This window comes from Triturus cristatus, chromosome 1_2 (assembly GCF_964204655.1).
Source record: "Triturus cristatus chromosome 1_2, aTriCri1.1, whole genome shotgun sequence".
In the NCBI taxonomy this organism is placed as follows: Eukaryota; Metazoa; Chordata; class Amphibia; order Caudata; family Salamandridae; genus Triturus; species Triturus cristatus.
The window spans coordinates 308637633-308654429 of NC_140580.1; positions in this window are offsets into that span (position 1 = coordinate 308637633).

The following is a 16797-nucleotide window of genomic DNA, read 5'->3' on the forward strand; positions in this document are numbered from 1 at the left end:
GCAAGATTGTTTGGATGAAGGGTCCTTAGGTGTTTAATCATACTTGCTGTGCCGCACGAGTATTTTTTGTTAGGATCCCCTCGTAACAGAACTCTTTGGCAAATCTTGCGAATGAAGAAGGTGGCATTGGTCTTTGTTTGCCCCTTGGAAAAAGTTAAACATTTCTTCACCACTGAAGAAAAACGTTGTGGGCGTGGTGCCTTCAGCAAAACAAATTCCTCAGATTCGGTAAATATTTTAAAGCGGCAACATTTACAGTTTTTGTAAGTTAAACCTATAAAATTTTGTTAGCTGTATACATTTTATATATCTGTTATTTTTTTTCTTGTGATATTTTGTTGAGAATACCATGTTGTTTTTTTTGTAACAATCTTTCTGATTTTCCAGGTCTGTCGTCGACATCCGTGGTTCCCACAGGAGTGTTCCGCCTTGTTGTTTTGTATTATTGTTGTTACATTTTGTTTATTAGTTTATTGTTTATATTTATGTTAATAAAAAAATAAAGTTTGAAAATAGTTTATCGTTTATATATTTATTATTATAAAAAATAAAGTTTGAAAAAAAAATTAATAATGTTTTTGGTTGTTCTCTTAACTGCTGCGTGACTCTTTCTTGTTCTTATTACTGTTATTTGATGGAGTCCACCATGGTGTTAAATTTTGGGGCACTTATCGCTGGAATACTGGTGATATCTGCAGTTTGCACCAACTTCTGAATAGTGTGTTAGATTTATCTCAACTTTACTTCCGTTAAAGTGCTGATAATGAAATGGAGAGTAGCCGTTCCCGTGCAAAAAGACACGAGGTGCACCTTTGCGATTTATTCTAAATACTAAAATCCTGTATTGTATTGCACTGAGGTATTGGCTGCACTTACAGTGTACACACAAAATCTATTAAGAAATCTCATTGTATTTATATTGATTGGGAATAGTGCGTCAGGTGCTGGATCTTGACGAGATACACTGCTCAGTTCGTATATTGTTGTGCACACGAAAAAAATCACATCACAACTTTTACACCAATTGCAATGTGATACAAATTCTGGCGATAAGACATGTTAGCACCAGGGATTTTACACCTGCTTTCTGCTGGTGTTAAGCAGGACAACTACCTGCACCATGAAAGGGAACACAGCCAAGAGCCACACCAGAACACCCACAGGTGCCATAGAGTCAATGAGCTTGATACAGGAATACCCATGAGGGCCTGAAGACTCATCTCAACAACTCCAGGACCGCCAATGCCCCCCAAACCCACATCTTAGTAAGTGTGTCCCTGTGGTCATTATCTTAGCAAGATAGGCACGAGCCCTGCAACATCACAGTCTGCTGTCACCTCAGCATTGGCAGTGAGCCTGGATGTGTAGCTACGTACGCATCCTCCTGCATGCACAACTGGCGTGTGCTGGTCTGTCGTTCACAGGTCAGTGCAGGGGTGTGCCTATCCGGCAAGGGGAACGGGGTGTCTCGGACATGTCCTTGTACAGGAAGTGCGGTAAGTGTGTCTCTGTGTTCTGGTGTGGCCTGTTACAAGAGCCGCAGCAGTCGATGTTGTAAAGTGGCATGTACCACCTCCAAACGGCACTGTGATGTTGTAGTTGGAATGTAGCAGGACATGCGCAAATAGGCATTACAATGGCGTGCCGTACGAGTGCACGAGATACAACAGCTCACCGTACAAAAGTGTGGGGGCTTGTGGGAGGGAGGAGCAGCCGTTTGGCAACATATCACACAGTGAACTCGACTATGTGCCACATGCTGGGCATCTCATCCATGATGACCACGGTCGCAGACATCCCACAACACCAACGACTGGCCTTTGTACACATCCTGTATGAATGCAGCGTGGTTTTCACTTCTATGCTCGTTCAGTGGTGTGATGTTGGCAGGTTGTGTGACTTGTGCTCCTTGTTGGTGTGTTTCATTTTGCCCATTGTTAGTCTATATGTGTGTTGTACTTAATTGTGCATGTGTGCCACTCTGCCCTTCTCCCCCCTCCCCCACCCCCTGTTTCTTCCTTTTCCTAGTGCTGTTGTGTCTATAATTTTGTTGCTGCACACATAAATACATGTAAAGAATAAATTAGAATAGTTCCTTGATTCTTTTAGGTTTCAAAACTTCTCTATTAGTTTCTTTTTAATTTTCCATATGAACCGTTTTTTTTAATATTCAATAACACATAGAAGTCAGAAGTGCAACGTATTCTATCAACATACTTTCTAGAACATTCTACAATACGTGCAGGTTAAAAGTTCATCAATTTTTTTAAACTTTACGATATTTTTTTGCAACATTTTCTTGAACATTTAACGACACGTGCAGGTTAAAAGTTGACGATTGTTTTAAGTTCGAACAGTGCCTTCCAAATGCAAGTAGCAGGTGTGGTTGAGCTGAGCAAATTTTATCCTATGATATGTACTCCACGTTGAAACGGTTTTTTCTTAACCAATCACAAAGATGCTTTTCCACAAAACTAATGTGCACCCTACTTTTAAAAAAGAATGCTTTTCATGATATCTTCAGAGATAAGTTATAGATAGAAATTAGCATTTAAAAAACCTTTGAAATTCACTGAAAAAACCATAGGTTTCATGCACGTTATAGTTAGGAATTGGCATTTTAAAAACCTTTGAAATTCAATGAAAAAACCATAGGCAGAGACCAAGACCTTTCTCCCTGCCAAATGTGGCGTAATTCCGTTCAGCAGTTTGACCTGTAGTCTTGTCTAAAGTTTCCTATGGAAAATCCATTGACACACCCCACATAGCTACCTGTCGCAGGCGTACTCGCTGTTGGTGTGCAGGTCAGTGGTCTAGTTGTCAACATGTCACGGCCACTCCCTGAGGGCAGGTTTGCACACACATCACACCCATCCGGCACATGCGTCACAGGCCATGTGACCACGCAATTATAATGGACATCCGGCACAACGTCACATCCTTTATTGCCGGTGGTGACTGGAAGGCGGGTGCTCCACGGGTATCAATCATAAAGAGTCCATGAAAAGTTGCGCAGAGGGTTAGTCGCACCCTGAGCTGTATGCCCATCAGGGGCCTACTACCACGTGGCGTGGACTTGAGTTCCACAGGGTTAGTGCCACCCGAAGTTGATGTGGCCATCAGGGGCCTACCACCACGTGGCGCGGACTTGAGTTGCACAGGATTAGTGCCACCCGAAGCTAATGCGGCTGTCAGGGGCCTACCACCGCGTGGCACAGTTTGAGTTGCACAGGGTTAGTGCCATCGAAGCTGATGTGGCCGTCAGGGGCCTACCACCATGTGGTGTGGATATGAGTTGCACAGGGTTAGTCGCACCCTAAGTTGTATGGCCGTCAGCGGCCTACCACCACGTGGTGCTGACTTGCGTTGCACAGAGTTAGTGGCACCAAAAGCTGATGTGGTCTCCGCCATTGATGACTCAGGACTAAGCGACATGTGTGAGATCACATGGAGTGCCCACTGGTAGACACTCCAGTGGCAGCAGGTAATTATTTGGTCATGGATGTGCAGGGGCGGCAGTGTCTCTCTCTCTCTCACTTCCCTCTCTGCACTCTCTCGCTCACTCTCTTCCTTCCTTTCCTTCTCTTTCTCTATCTCCCTTTCTCACTCCCTTTCTTTCCTTCCTTTGTTTTTTCTCTCTGGCTTTTTTTTCCTTCTCTGTGTCTCACTCCTTTGATATGGGCATTACACACGTCCTTATTTTGTGCTTTATTTTCCAGGCTGTTTCGTCGACATTCATGGTCCCGACAGGAGTCTTCCGCCTTGTTGTTTTGTGTTCAGTTTGTTAAATTTAGTTTATCCTTTATGATTACGTTTACGAAAAAATAAAGTTTGAAAAAAAATAAAGTTTTTGGTTGTTACTTAAGTGCTGTGTGACTCTTTTTCGTTCTTATTACTGTTATTTTGTGGTGTCCACCATGGTGTTAAATTTTGGGGCAATTATCACGGGAATACTGGTGATGTCTGCAGTTTGCACCAGCTTCTGAACAGTGTGTTAGATATATCTCAACTTCAGTTTCATTAAAGTGCTCATAATAAAATGCAGAGTAGGCGTTCCCTTGCAAAAAGACAATCGGTGCACCTTTGCGATTTATTCTAAATACTAAAATCCTGTATTGAATTGCACTGTGGTAGTGGGTGCACTTAGAGTGTACAGATAAAATCAATGAAGAAATGTCATTGTATTTATATTGATTGGGAATAGTGGGTCAGGTGCTGGATCTTGACGGGATACACTGCCCAGTTCGTTTATTTTTCTGTACACGAAAAAACCACATCACAACTTTCACAACAACTGCGATGCAAAACAAATTCCGGCGATAAGGGCTCTATTTTCCGACCTCACAAACGTAATCCGTTTTTTTTTTCTTTATTGCACTGCAGTGACACTGTGAGAGCATGCATATTGCTCACTACTTAGAAGTGCAGACATCATGCCAAGTGACTCGCATTGTAGGAGAAGGGAAATCCTTTAAAGAGAGCCATTTTCTCTCAGTATTTCCCTTTTCTTTTTGCAACGCACCAGCAACATCATTGTGGGGTGATTAGCAGACAGACCACCAGGTGCGCAACGCCCATTGCCCTGACTCTCTGACACAGCTTCCCAGGCGCACACACAGAGCTGCACCCGAGTACTTCACCGGTCTTCAAAACATCATTTTTTTGTAAAGGAGACTCTGTTCTTTTTCACCTCTTTTTACAACCCCTACATGCCCACTCTGCCTATTGCTGAAAGAATTAGGCTCCCCCGAAATTTCCCTCTGGTTGCGCCTCTGCAAATGACCACAACAAGGCAACTCCAGCACGAACCTGCTCTCACCTTACACACGGTCTTGTTTTAGTGCTACGAAAACACACACTTTGCCTGCCTCACTAAGGTCTCATACCCCCTCTTTAATATGAACATAAAAGCTTTCCAATTACTTTTATATTCCTATACTGTACTTCACATGGAAATATAGAACTCAAGGTTCTCACCACCCCAAATTAACTCTCTGGTATACCTTCTCAAAAATAAGAAATACAGGTATTCAGTATCTGTCAGTCACGGCCACTTTAAAACAGTGTACCTATAAACAACTCGACAAAACATTATGTTTCTAAATTAACGTATTACACTTAAAAGCTCCTTTACATTTCTTTCGCTAGATGTACCTTTGTTTAAAACACCACCAGAGAAGGGTGTTGAAGTATGCTCCACAAAGAGTAACCCAAAGCTTTGTTATTGTTTATTAAAAAATCTGCCTGTCAAGGCTTTTCGCAAGCCTTTTCAACGCCTTAAGAGGGTAGCTGGATGAGTATAATACGTTGTATTTAAGATCGGGGCGGACGATACACGGAAATAAGAACGTATAGTTGAATAAAGGGCGAGTGGATGCATGGCCAGATGCATCAATGGATAGATACATAGATCAATGTATCAATGTATGGATGGATGGAATGATAAATGAATGCAAAGACCAGTACTTACGATAGACGGGTGGGCTGATAAATGCTTAGGATTGATTCTGGGACAGATATACCTATGCATATATAGGCGTATCGCTGCATGAATGGCACAGTGCTTACTATAGGTGAGTGCGCTCATAGATGCTTAAGATAAGCGGACAAACAGATTTATGTATATATATATAAGTAGGAATATATGCATCAATTAATAGATGGTTGAATGGCGCACTGCTTAGGATGCATGGATACTGCGCTTTAATTGTGCTGGGTCTGGGGACCGGCACTTATTTTCAGGCAGCCTCCAAACGACTCTCTACCAGGCTCTATTTTTGGCCATCTCAAAGATAGTCAATTTTTTAAAATTGTTATTACACTGCAGTGACAGCATGCACATCGATGTACACATGCTTATTTTGCTCACTACTGAGAACTGGTGACATCACGCTTGGTTACCCACGTTGTAGAAGAAAGGGAAATCCTTTAAACAATGTTTTTTTCTGAACCTACGATAATTGGAGAGGATTTTCTAAAGCACACAATGATACTTATCTTGATTTAGACCATGCCCCAACTTGCATAGCCCACACCCCTTTAAGAGCTTTGCCCCCCCCCCCCCTTTTGGAGCACCCCCACTTTTTTTCTCCCACTTATAACCCTAACTACACCACAGTAACAAACAAACAGTCTAACCTTCCATTAACATCTACAATGGCACCAAGTTTCATAATTTTCCATCAACCCTATCAGCCTTCTACCACAGTACAAGAGTGTCTATCAGCACAAAGATGTCTTCTCCACAGAAATGTTGTGTAATTTCTGTACCTGTCTGCTGGAACACTCATCACCAAAACGTATTAAAACATGGGAATTTGCCAGAAAAACATATACCATACCATAAACCGATTCATAAATGGGCACACTGCCACTGCACCACCCACTTCCCCATCCTTCCTTAACTTCACAAAATTAAAGAAAGAGCCACACCAAACCTAGTAAACACACTATACCAATACAAGAACTTAATTTCAACAACCGTCTACCGGAACGCTCATGAGCAAAGCGTATTAAAACATACAAATTTGCGGGTAAAACATATACCATGCCATAGGGCACTTTATAAGTGCTCCCAGTGGTACTACATACATCACCTATCACCTTCAGTAGCTCGACATCTGCACGTTACTAAATTCTGTGTTTTAAACAGAAACATACCCACCTCCCCCACACCCACCCCCGCCCTTCCTTATCCGTACGAAATCAAACAGAAACCCCCACCATTCCTAGTAGCGCCACTATACCCATACACAGGCCTAATTTTAACAGATGTGTGCCGGAACACTTATCAACAAAAAGTATTCAAACATGCAAATTTGCGGGAAAAACCTAAACAATACTATAGCACTGTTACTAAATGGGCCCAGTGAAACTACATTACCTTTAGTAACTACACATGCCCACGTTACAAATATCCGTCTTATAATCAGCAACATACGCATCTCTCCCGCCCCCACCCATCCCTTGCTTAACCTTACGAAATCAAACAACGAGCCCCAGCACTCCTATTACCGCCACTATAGCCATACATAGACTTAATGTCAACAGGTGTCTGCTGGAACGCTCATCAGCAAAACCAATTAAAACCTGCAATTTTGCAACTCAAACATACACCATACCATAAGACGGTTTATAATTAGTCACAGTACCACTACACCACCTCAACACCCGCACTTGCTTAACTTTACGCAATAAAAGAAAGAGCCCAAGCAAACGTGGAAGCACCACTATAGCCATACACAGCCCTAACTTCAATTGATGTCTCCTGAAAAGCTCATCAGCAAACCGTATTAAAACATGCAAATTTGCGGGTAAAACATATACCATGCCATAGGGCGCTTTATAAGTGCTTCCAGTGGTACTCGATCACCTTTAGTAGCTCGACATCTGCACATTACTTTATTCTGTGTTTCAATCAGCAACATACCCACCTCCCCCACACCCACCCCGCCCTTGCTTAACAGTACGAAATCAAACAGAAACCCCCACCATTCCCAGTAGCGCCACTATACCCATATACAACTTTATTTTTAACAGGTGTCTGCCGGAACACATCAGCAAAAACTATTCAAACATGCAAATTGGCGGGTAAAACATAAACCATCCCATAGCACTGTTTATAAATGGGCCCAGTCGAACTACACCACCTTTACTAGCTAGACATCTATATGTTACGAAAGTCGTTTAAACACTCTGTAGTGTGTATAGCAGGGCATGGGGAGAGTAAACAAAGTTCTAATTCCCAAACTTTTGACATACAGTCCCTTTACTGTATCTATATTAAAGATAATAAATGGAATGAATAAATTGACAAGTGTGTCAAAAGTGAAGCTCACCATCAGTAAAACACGAACCAATTCAACACCTACATATATCCGACACAGCGACACAGCCTGACAAATAGTATCACTTATAATCACATGTAGTTCTCTAATGTCAACAAAGTCATACAGAAAATATACCGCACATTTACATTTTTTTTAATCTCTCACACATTTATGAAACATCTCTTCTAAAGAAGCACTCCCCAACTACTTCTATTCCATAAGAACAGACAATAATTAATACGTTTACTACCATATATTTTAGTATATCTACCTATTTATTATTCACTAGTCAGAAACTACAAAAACTATTCACTATACCCAAATGCAAATCAGAAACCATATTCATATTTATCTCAACTTAGGATCACATGATTCAAACTATGCGTACATATAAAAGGAACGTATCACTTTTCCTATCTCCATCTCCTCTCCATGTAATCTCCAAACACTGTACACGGCCCCACTGTACAACAACGTACCCTGACTTACAATCAAACCTACCTCTCAGTGTCAAAAATAAGACCACAACCTGCCCACATAACATTTCTGCATTTCGTTTGATCGCTTTTAACTTAATAACCCATACGTCTCCTACCAACACCCCCACCCCACTATTTCCACAAAAAGTATCAGTTGCAAACGTGCAACATTTTCTTTGTCTCCCCAAATACATTACAAACTAAAATTAACGCTGTACCTCATTTTCAAACCAATACAGTCCTATAAAGATGACAAACTACACTTCTTCTCTGTGAAAAATTCCTAAATATATATAAAATACTTATATAACAACAGCTCAAATTTTATGCATATTTCATAACCAATATCAAACACCACACTTTACTAACACTATATTACTTTGAAATAAAAAATACTTTCAAAATTAAAAACATCACCTCAAATACTTAATCAATGCTATAAAACACATAACACACCTTGTTCATTTCTAACTCACCTTTGTAGTTGTTATCCAGATTTCAAATGACACACGCATACAATTCTCTCTTTCTCACATATTACATGTAAAGCTCCGACTTCATCAAGAATGAAACCCGGAATGGCACAATTTCTCTGTTGCTCCACACATAAATACATGTAAAGAACAAATCAGAATACTTCATTCCTTCAACGACATTCCAAAACTTACCTCCATTGGTTAATTTTGAATTTTCCTTCCGAAAAGCTACTTATTATTCCACGCCACATACAGGTCACAAGTTCAACCTATTTTATCACCACACTTTCTAGAACCTTCTACGACACCTGCAGGTTAAAAGTTCATCATTTTTTTTTTAACCTAACGATATACTTTTGCAACATTTTATCGAACATCTAACGGCACATGCACGTTAAAAGTTCACAATAGGGGTCAGTAGTTCATCAGCTTTATTCCCAACTCCAGCAGCACCTCACCTTATGCCCCCAGTGCCATCAGACCGGTAGGAGTCAGTGCTTTCCACTTTCCAAATACCAAATTAATTTCATACACACAAATTTACCTTTGCACTCCGTATAAAACACCCCCTAAGCACCAAACACAAATTACAATGTTCGAAACAAAAGTTCCTCCAAGTAGCTATAACTACATGCTGACACTACTTGCACAGATGTGGCACAGCGGCCAGAGCACATGACTTCACAGCAGATGACACACAGTTTGGGCTCACGCTTTCATCCCTGAGTCCGGCAGCAGCTCAGCTTGGCAGCATGCGACTCTACACACTACCTCACATATTTTCCGTACCCCAGAACTTTCAGAACAGTACGGGTCAGTAGTTCGTCCTAGTAGTTATAAACACATTCTGATGCTACTTCCACAGCTGTACTGCAGCAGCCACCGCACATGACTTCACAGCATAAGACACACAATTTAGACTCACGCTCTAATCGCCGAGTCCCGCACCACCACACCTTAGCAGCATTACACTCTAGGCAATACCTCACTTAATTTTCGTTGCCTAGCACTTTCACACCGGTAGGTATGATTAGTTCACTTCGCACCCCCTCTATAGCACACCCTAAACACCCCACAGAGGATACAGTGCTCCTACCCTCCTATTTCCCACTTTTTTGCCCTTTTTTCCCTTTACTCGCTTCAACGGGATAACAAAATGGTGGCCAACACTTCCTCCTTCCATGAGTCTCTAGACAATACCTCACATATTTTCCGTACCCAGGACTTTCACACCACTACGGGTCAGTAGTTCATCCTAGTAGGTATAAACACATGCTGACACAACTTCCACAACTGTACTGCAGCGGCCAGGGCACATGACTTCACAGCATAAGACACACAGTGTGGGATCACTCTTTAATCCTCGAGTCGCGCACAAGCTCACCTTAGAAACGTCACATACTAGCCAATACCTCACTTAATTTTCGTAGCCTAGAACTTTCACACCGGTAGGTATGATTAGTTCACTTTGCACCCCCTCTATAGCACACCTAAAACACCCCGCACAGGTTACAGTGCTCCTACCCTCCTCTTTCCCACATTTTTTGCCCTTTTTCCCCCTTACTCACTTCCACGGAATCACAAAATGGCGCCAACACTTCCTAGTTGCAAACGTTTACAGCGCTCGCAGCCATTCAGCAGCAAGCTCGTGCTCGTAACGCTTCAGCCAATCAGATGGCAGAATTCCCAAATATCGATATCTGTAAATTTCGATATTTCTCAAAAACTACTGAATGGATTTACACCAAATAAACAAAAGCGTGCTTTCTAGACCAAGACCCTTCTCCCTGCCAAATTTGGGGTAATTCCGTTCACCCGTTCGACCTGTAGCCTTGTCTAAAGTTTCCTATGGAAATTAACATTGAAAAAACACGTTTTGGGACCCCCCCTTTTTTCTCAGCCCCCCCCTTGACGAATCACCCCCAAACTTTCAACATAGGAGCTGATCTCAACAAAGAATTAGTTTTGAAATTTCACGAAGATTCATCAATCGGCGACAAAGTTATTGCGAATAGAATGTTGCCATTTTCCTATAGTAACTAGGTCCTAACTATAACTACCTATTGGCGACCGCCAGTAGGTAATATATATATATATATATATATATATATATATATATATATATGAGAAAAGGAGGTTGCCGTTGTATTGAGTCGCACTCCAACTCGGTACGTTGTTCATGCAGGCGGCCCCTGCGCGGACACACATCACCCCGTTCTTTCCTCGCCGACGCGTTTCGGGCTATTGCGCCCTTCATCATTGGGCGTGGTTAAGGCAAAGCCATGACAAGCAGGACCAACAGTTACATCCCCTTTATTTGAATCAACATGGCGTACAGGTGAGTATCACGCACTGGTTTCTGGGACTGGTAGTCATTATATTACCCAGGTGGGTTGCTGCCACAGAATTGTCCATTAAAAAGTTCTTAGAAGCTCAAATATGTCCTATCACAGCTCCCGCCTGTTTTACCAAACAGCTCCAAGTTGCTCCGTGTTACACCATGCCCCAATAAGCAGGAACGGACTCACATGGGGTCTTGTGATGGTGCGGCTCGTGGCCCAGGCAGGACCACTTTAAATGAGAAAAGGAGGTTGCCGTTGTATTGAGTCGCACTCCAACTCGGTACGCTGTTCATGCAGGCGGCCCCTGCGCGGACACACATCACCCCGTTCTTTCCTCGCCGACGCGTTTCGGGCTATTGCGCCCTTCATCATTGGGCGTGGTTAAGGCAAAGCCATGACAAGCAGGACCAACAGTTACATCCCCTTTATTTGAATCAACATGGCGTACAGGTGAGTATCACGCACTGGTTTCTGGGACTGGTAGTCATTATATTACCCAGGTGGGTTGCTGCCACAGAATTGTCCATTAAAAAGTTCTTAGAAGCTCAAATATGTCCTATCACAGCTCCCGCCTGTTTTACCAAACAGCTCCAAGTTGCTCCGTGTTACACCATGCCCCAATAAGCAGGAACGGACTCACATGGGGTCTTGTGATGGTGCGGCTCGTGGCCCAGGCAGGACCACTTTAAATGAGAAAAGGAGGTTGCCGTTGTATTGAGTCGCACTCCAACTCGGTACGCTGTTCATGCAGGCGGCCCCTGCGCGGACACACATCACCCCGTTCTTTCCTCGCCGACGCGTTTCGGGCTATTGCGCCCTTCATCATTGGGCGTGGTTAAGGCAAAGCCATGACAAGCAGGACCAACAGTTACATCCCCTTTATTTGAATCAACATGGCGTACAGGTGAGTATCACGCACTGGTTTCTGGGACTGGTAGTCATTATATTACCCAGGTGGGTTGCTGCCACAGAATTGTCCATTAAAAAGTTCTTAGAAGCTCAAATATGTCCTATCACAGCTCCCGCCTGTTTTACCAAACAGCTCCAAGTTGCTCCGTGTTACACCATGCCCCAATAAGCAGGAACGGACTCACATGGGGTCTTGTGATGGTGCGGCTCGTGGCCCAGGCAGGACCACTTTAAATGAGAAAAGGAGGTTGCCGTTGTATTGAGTCGCACTCCAACTCGGTACGCTGTTCATGCAGGCGGCCCCTGCGCGGACACACATCACCCCGTTCTTTCCTCGCCGACGCGTTTCGGGCTATTGCGCCCTTCATCATTGGGCGTGGTTAAGGCAAAGCCATGACAAGCATGACAAGCAGGACCAACAGTTACATCCCCTTTTGTTGATTCAAATAGGGGCCGCCTGCATGAACAGCGTACCGAGTTGGAGTGCGACTCAATACAACGGCAACCTCCTTTTCTCATTTAAAGTGGTCCTGCCTGGGCCACGAGCCGCACCATCACAAGACCCCATGTGAGTCCGTTCCTGCTTATTGGGGCATGGTGTAACACGGAGCAACTTGGAGCTGTTTGGTAAAACAGGCGGGAGCTGTGATAGGACATATTTGAGCTTCTAAGAACTTTTTAATGGACAATTCTGTGGCAGCAACCCACCTGGGTAATATAATGACTACCAGTCCCAGAAACCAGTGCGTGATACTCACCTGTACGCCATGTTGATTCAAATAAAGGGGATGTAACTGTTGGTCCTGCTTGTCATGGCTTTGCCTTAACCACGCCCAATGATGAAGGGCGCAATAGCCCGAAACGCGTCGGCGAGGAAAGAACGGGGTGATGTGTGTCCGCGCAGGGGCCGCCTGCATGAACAGCGTACCGAGTTGGAGTGCGACTCAATACAACGGCAACCTCCTTTTCTCATTTAAAGTGGTCCTGCCTGGGCCACGAGCCGCACCATCACAAGACCCCATGTGAGTCCGTTCCTGCTTATTGGGGCATGGTGTAACACGGAGCAACTTGGAGCTGTTTGGTAAAACAGGCGGGAGCTGTGATAGGACATATTTGAGCTTCTAAGAACTTTTTAATGGACAATTCTGTGGCAGCAACCCACCTGGGTAATATAATGACTACCAGTCCCAGAAACCAGTGCGTGATACTCACCTGTACGCCATGTTGATTCAAATAAAGGGGATGTAACTGTTGGTCCTGCTTGTCATGGCTTTGCCTTAACCACGCCCAATGATGAAGGGCGCAATAGCCCGAAACGCGTCGGCGAGGAAAGAACGGGGTGATGTGTGTCCGCGCAGGGGCCGCCTGCATGAACAGCGTACCGAGTTGGAGTGCGACTCAATACAACGGCAACCTCCTTTTCTCATTTAAAGTGGTCCTGCCTGGGCCACGAGCCGCACCATCACAAGACCCCATGTGAGTCCGTTCCTGCTTATTGGGGCATGGTGTAACACGGAGCAACTTGGAGCTGTTTGGTAAAACAGGCGGGAGCTGTGATAGGACATATTTGAGCTTCTAAGAACTTTTTAATGGACAATTCTGTGGCAGCAACCCACCTGGGTAATATAATGACTACCAGTCCCAGAAACCAGTGCGTGATACTCACCTGTACGCCATGTTGATTCAAATAAAGGGGATGTAACTGTTGGTCCTGCTTGTCATGGCTTTGCCTTAACCACGCCCAATGATGAAGGGCGCAATAGCCCGAAACGCGTCGGCGAGGAAAGAACGGGGTGATGTGTGTCCGCGCAGGGGCCGCCTGCATGAACAGCGTACCGAGTTGGAGTGCGACTCAATACAACGGCAACCTCCTTTTCTCATTTAAAGTGGTCCTGCCTGGGCCACGAGCCGCACCATCACAAGACCCCATGTGAGTCCGTTCCTGCTTATTGGGGCATGGTGTAACACGGAGCAACTTGGAGCTGTTTGGTAAAACAGGCGGGAGCTGTGATAGGACATATTTGAGCATCTAAGAACTTTTTAATGGACAATTCTGTGGCAGCAACCCACCTGGGTAATATAATGACTACCAGTCCCAGAAACCAGTGCGTGATACTCACCTGTACGCCATGTTGATTCAAATAAAGGGGATGTAACTGTTGGTCCTGCTTGTCATGGCTTTGCCTTAACCACGCCCAATGATGAAGGGCGCAATAGCCCGAAACGCGTCGGCGAGGAAAGAACGGGGTGATGTGTGTCCGCGCAGGGGCCGCCTGCATGAACAGCGTACCGAGTTGGAGTGCGACTCAATACAACGGCAACCTCCTTTTCTCATATATATATATATATATATATATATATACATATATATATATTAACCCTGGGCGTAGTTCGCGAAGTAGCGCTGCGCGTAGCTACGCAAAGTGCACTTCGCACTACGCGAGCTACGCGTAGCACTTCGCGAACTGCGTAGTACCCTGTTCGCACTGTGCAAGATGTCGTTTTCAATGATTGCACAGTGCGGACAAGCAACCGGCACTGTGCAATCATTGAAAACGGCATCTTGCACAGTGCGAGCTGTAGTTTTCTGCTGCTCGAGTAGATTTTTACTCGAGCGGCAACTTTCTCAACGCGAACTGGTAGTTTCTCATCGCGAGCGGTCGCGAGCACACGCGACCACTCGCAATGAGAAACCTGACCTCCTCGCGTTGGGAATCTCGCCGGGAAGTTTATTTTCCATGCTCGCGATCGCCAACTTGATGTTGCTGATCGCGAGCAAGGAAAAAGTCTCGCCGGGATGTCATTTTGCTTGCCTGCGGTCGCCAACTTGACGTTGAGGACCGCGAGCAAGCAAAAAATGACCGCTGCACTACGCAACACTATGCTACGCGTGTTTACACTGTGCTACGTGCAATTCGCGTAGTGCGAAGTAGCGCAAACTCCGCAAACTACGCGAGCGTAGCGTAGTGCTTTGCCCAGGCTTAATATATATATATGCAGTCTATGCCTCGCAATCAGTGATGAGGGTTTTTCAAGCCCTAGTTACTACCACACAAGAAGGAAAATATTGTTAAAAAGTTTGGAAGGCATCTGGATTTAAGAATGCATGACTTGTTGAAGTACCATAAAAATAAATTATAGGACTATACCTACCAATAGTCCCAATACCATTACCAAATAATCAATCAGTTGGCAGTGAAGAAGGTTCAATAGTTTATGAAACAGAAAATACTCTATAGAGGAGCCTCTCCGAACCTCACCCATCAGGTGCGCCGAGAAGACTGTTGGCTCGTATTCAAACATGAGGTTATATACTTTTCGGTTCAACACATGCAATCACTGTAAAAGGAAAAATACCAGTTGGCCCTCGAGCTCCGAGGAAGGACCATATATGGCACACATCAGACCAGTACAAAGGCTTGACTATCTATTACTGATGAGGTCAGGAGGGGTGACTCCCTTTCACCTTGGTGCCTGGGAGTGTAGGCAAGGCACCTCCAGGAATGCACTTATCGCCCCCAAAGCCAGATGCGACCTTGAGTCTTAGAACAGTTGAGTAAAACAGCCTACCTTCAGCTGCTACCAGTAACTCAGATGAACTGGGGTCTGACAGCTGCACGTGATCAACACATGATCACGGCCCGTGCTCGAGCATATGTTCAGAAGATGGCACCTGTATGGTTCTCAGCCTATTCTTTAGAAATAGATATACAGGGAGGAAATAAACGAGTTTCCTCCAAGCAAAAGCATATATACCAAACAGGGAGTGTACGTAAAGATGCATCATGCTAACATAATATAGGTCCGATACACCTTATATACGGGTAATCTACTTTTTATCCCTCATTGTGGGAATACATTGGAAGCAATGTTACATGCTTTACATGCATATTTTAAAATCAAAACCACAGTCAACCTTTCCTTTATTGGCACAGATTAGTGCAAGAATAAGGACCCCTCTGAGCATTGTTATCATTTATAGTGTGAATTAATTCATAATCATATTGCTTTCATCAAAGGGGGCTCCCAAGGGAGTCTTTTTTCATTCTTCTGATCCTCAAAGAAATCCTTGCAAGCAGTACTGACAATCCAGGGACTCACTAGCAAACTGGTTCAGTGCTTGATTGCATGCCACTGCCTCCAAAAGATTGATAATAGTCCATTTCAAACAGGTGTATTCTAGAAGTAGTATTCCCTGGACTTTCCATCGAATTCTCAAACATGCCTCCAAATTCCAGCTATATAGCTACTCAATTCAATTTATTTATTAAGATTTGGATCTCTAAAGAGGGCCACATAAAAAAATATGGACACAATTATTACACAAAAGTTGTATTACAATTGCATTCTCGGTTCTTTACCACAGTGAATAAACTACAGAAATAATTTGTTATTATAAAATTTCAATAAAAATTACTTCATATAAGTTAGGAATTTCGTTATGAAACAAAAAAATCATAAGTACATTGCAGCAGAAGTTTATATACCAATTATTCTATTAAAGGAGAAATAATTTTTTTTATGACCAATCCTAGATTCTCCCTGTAGCAACAATGAGGTGCAAGAGTAAACCATAGGGGAACAAAGACACAAAGTAAACAGAATATATATAAGAATAATCACCATAATACTGGAATAGACAAATTTCAAGTGTCGGGACCAGTGTGTTAAAATTACATAGTTTATGTAAAATATGGCCTTCTATCTTATCAAGAAAACTCCAGTCTTCTACTGGAACAGATTCAATGGCGTATAACACTGT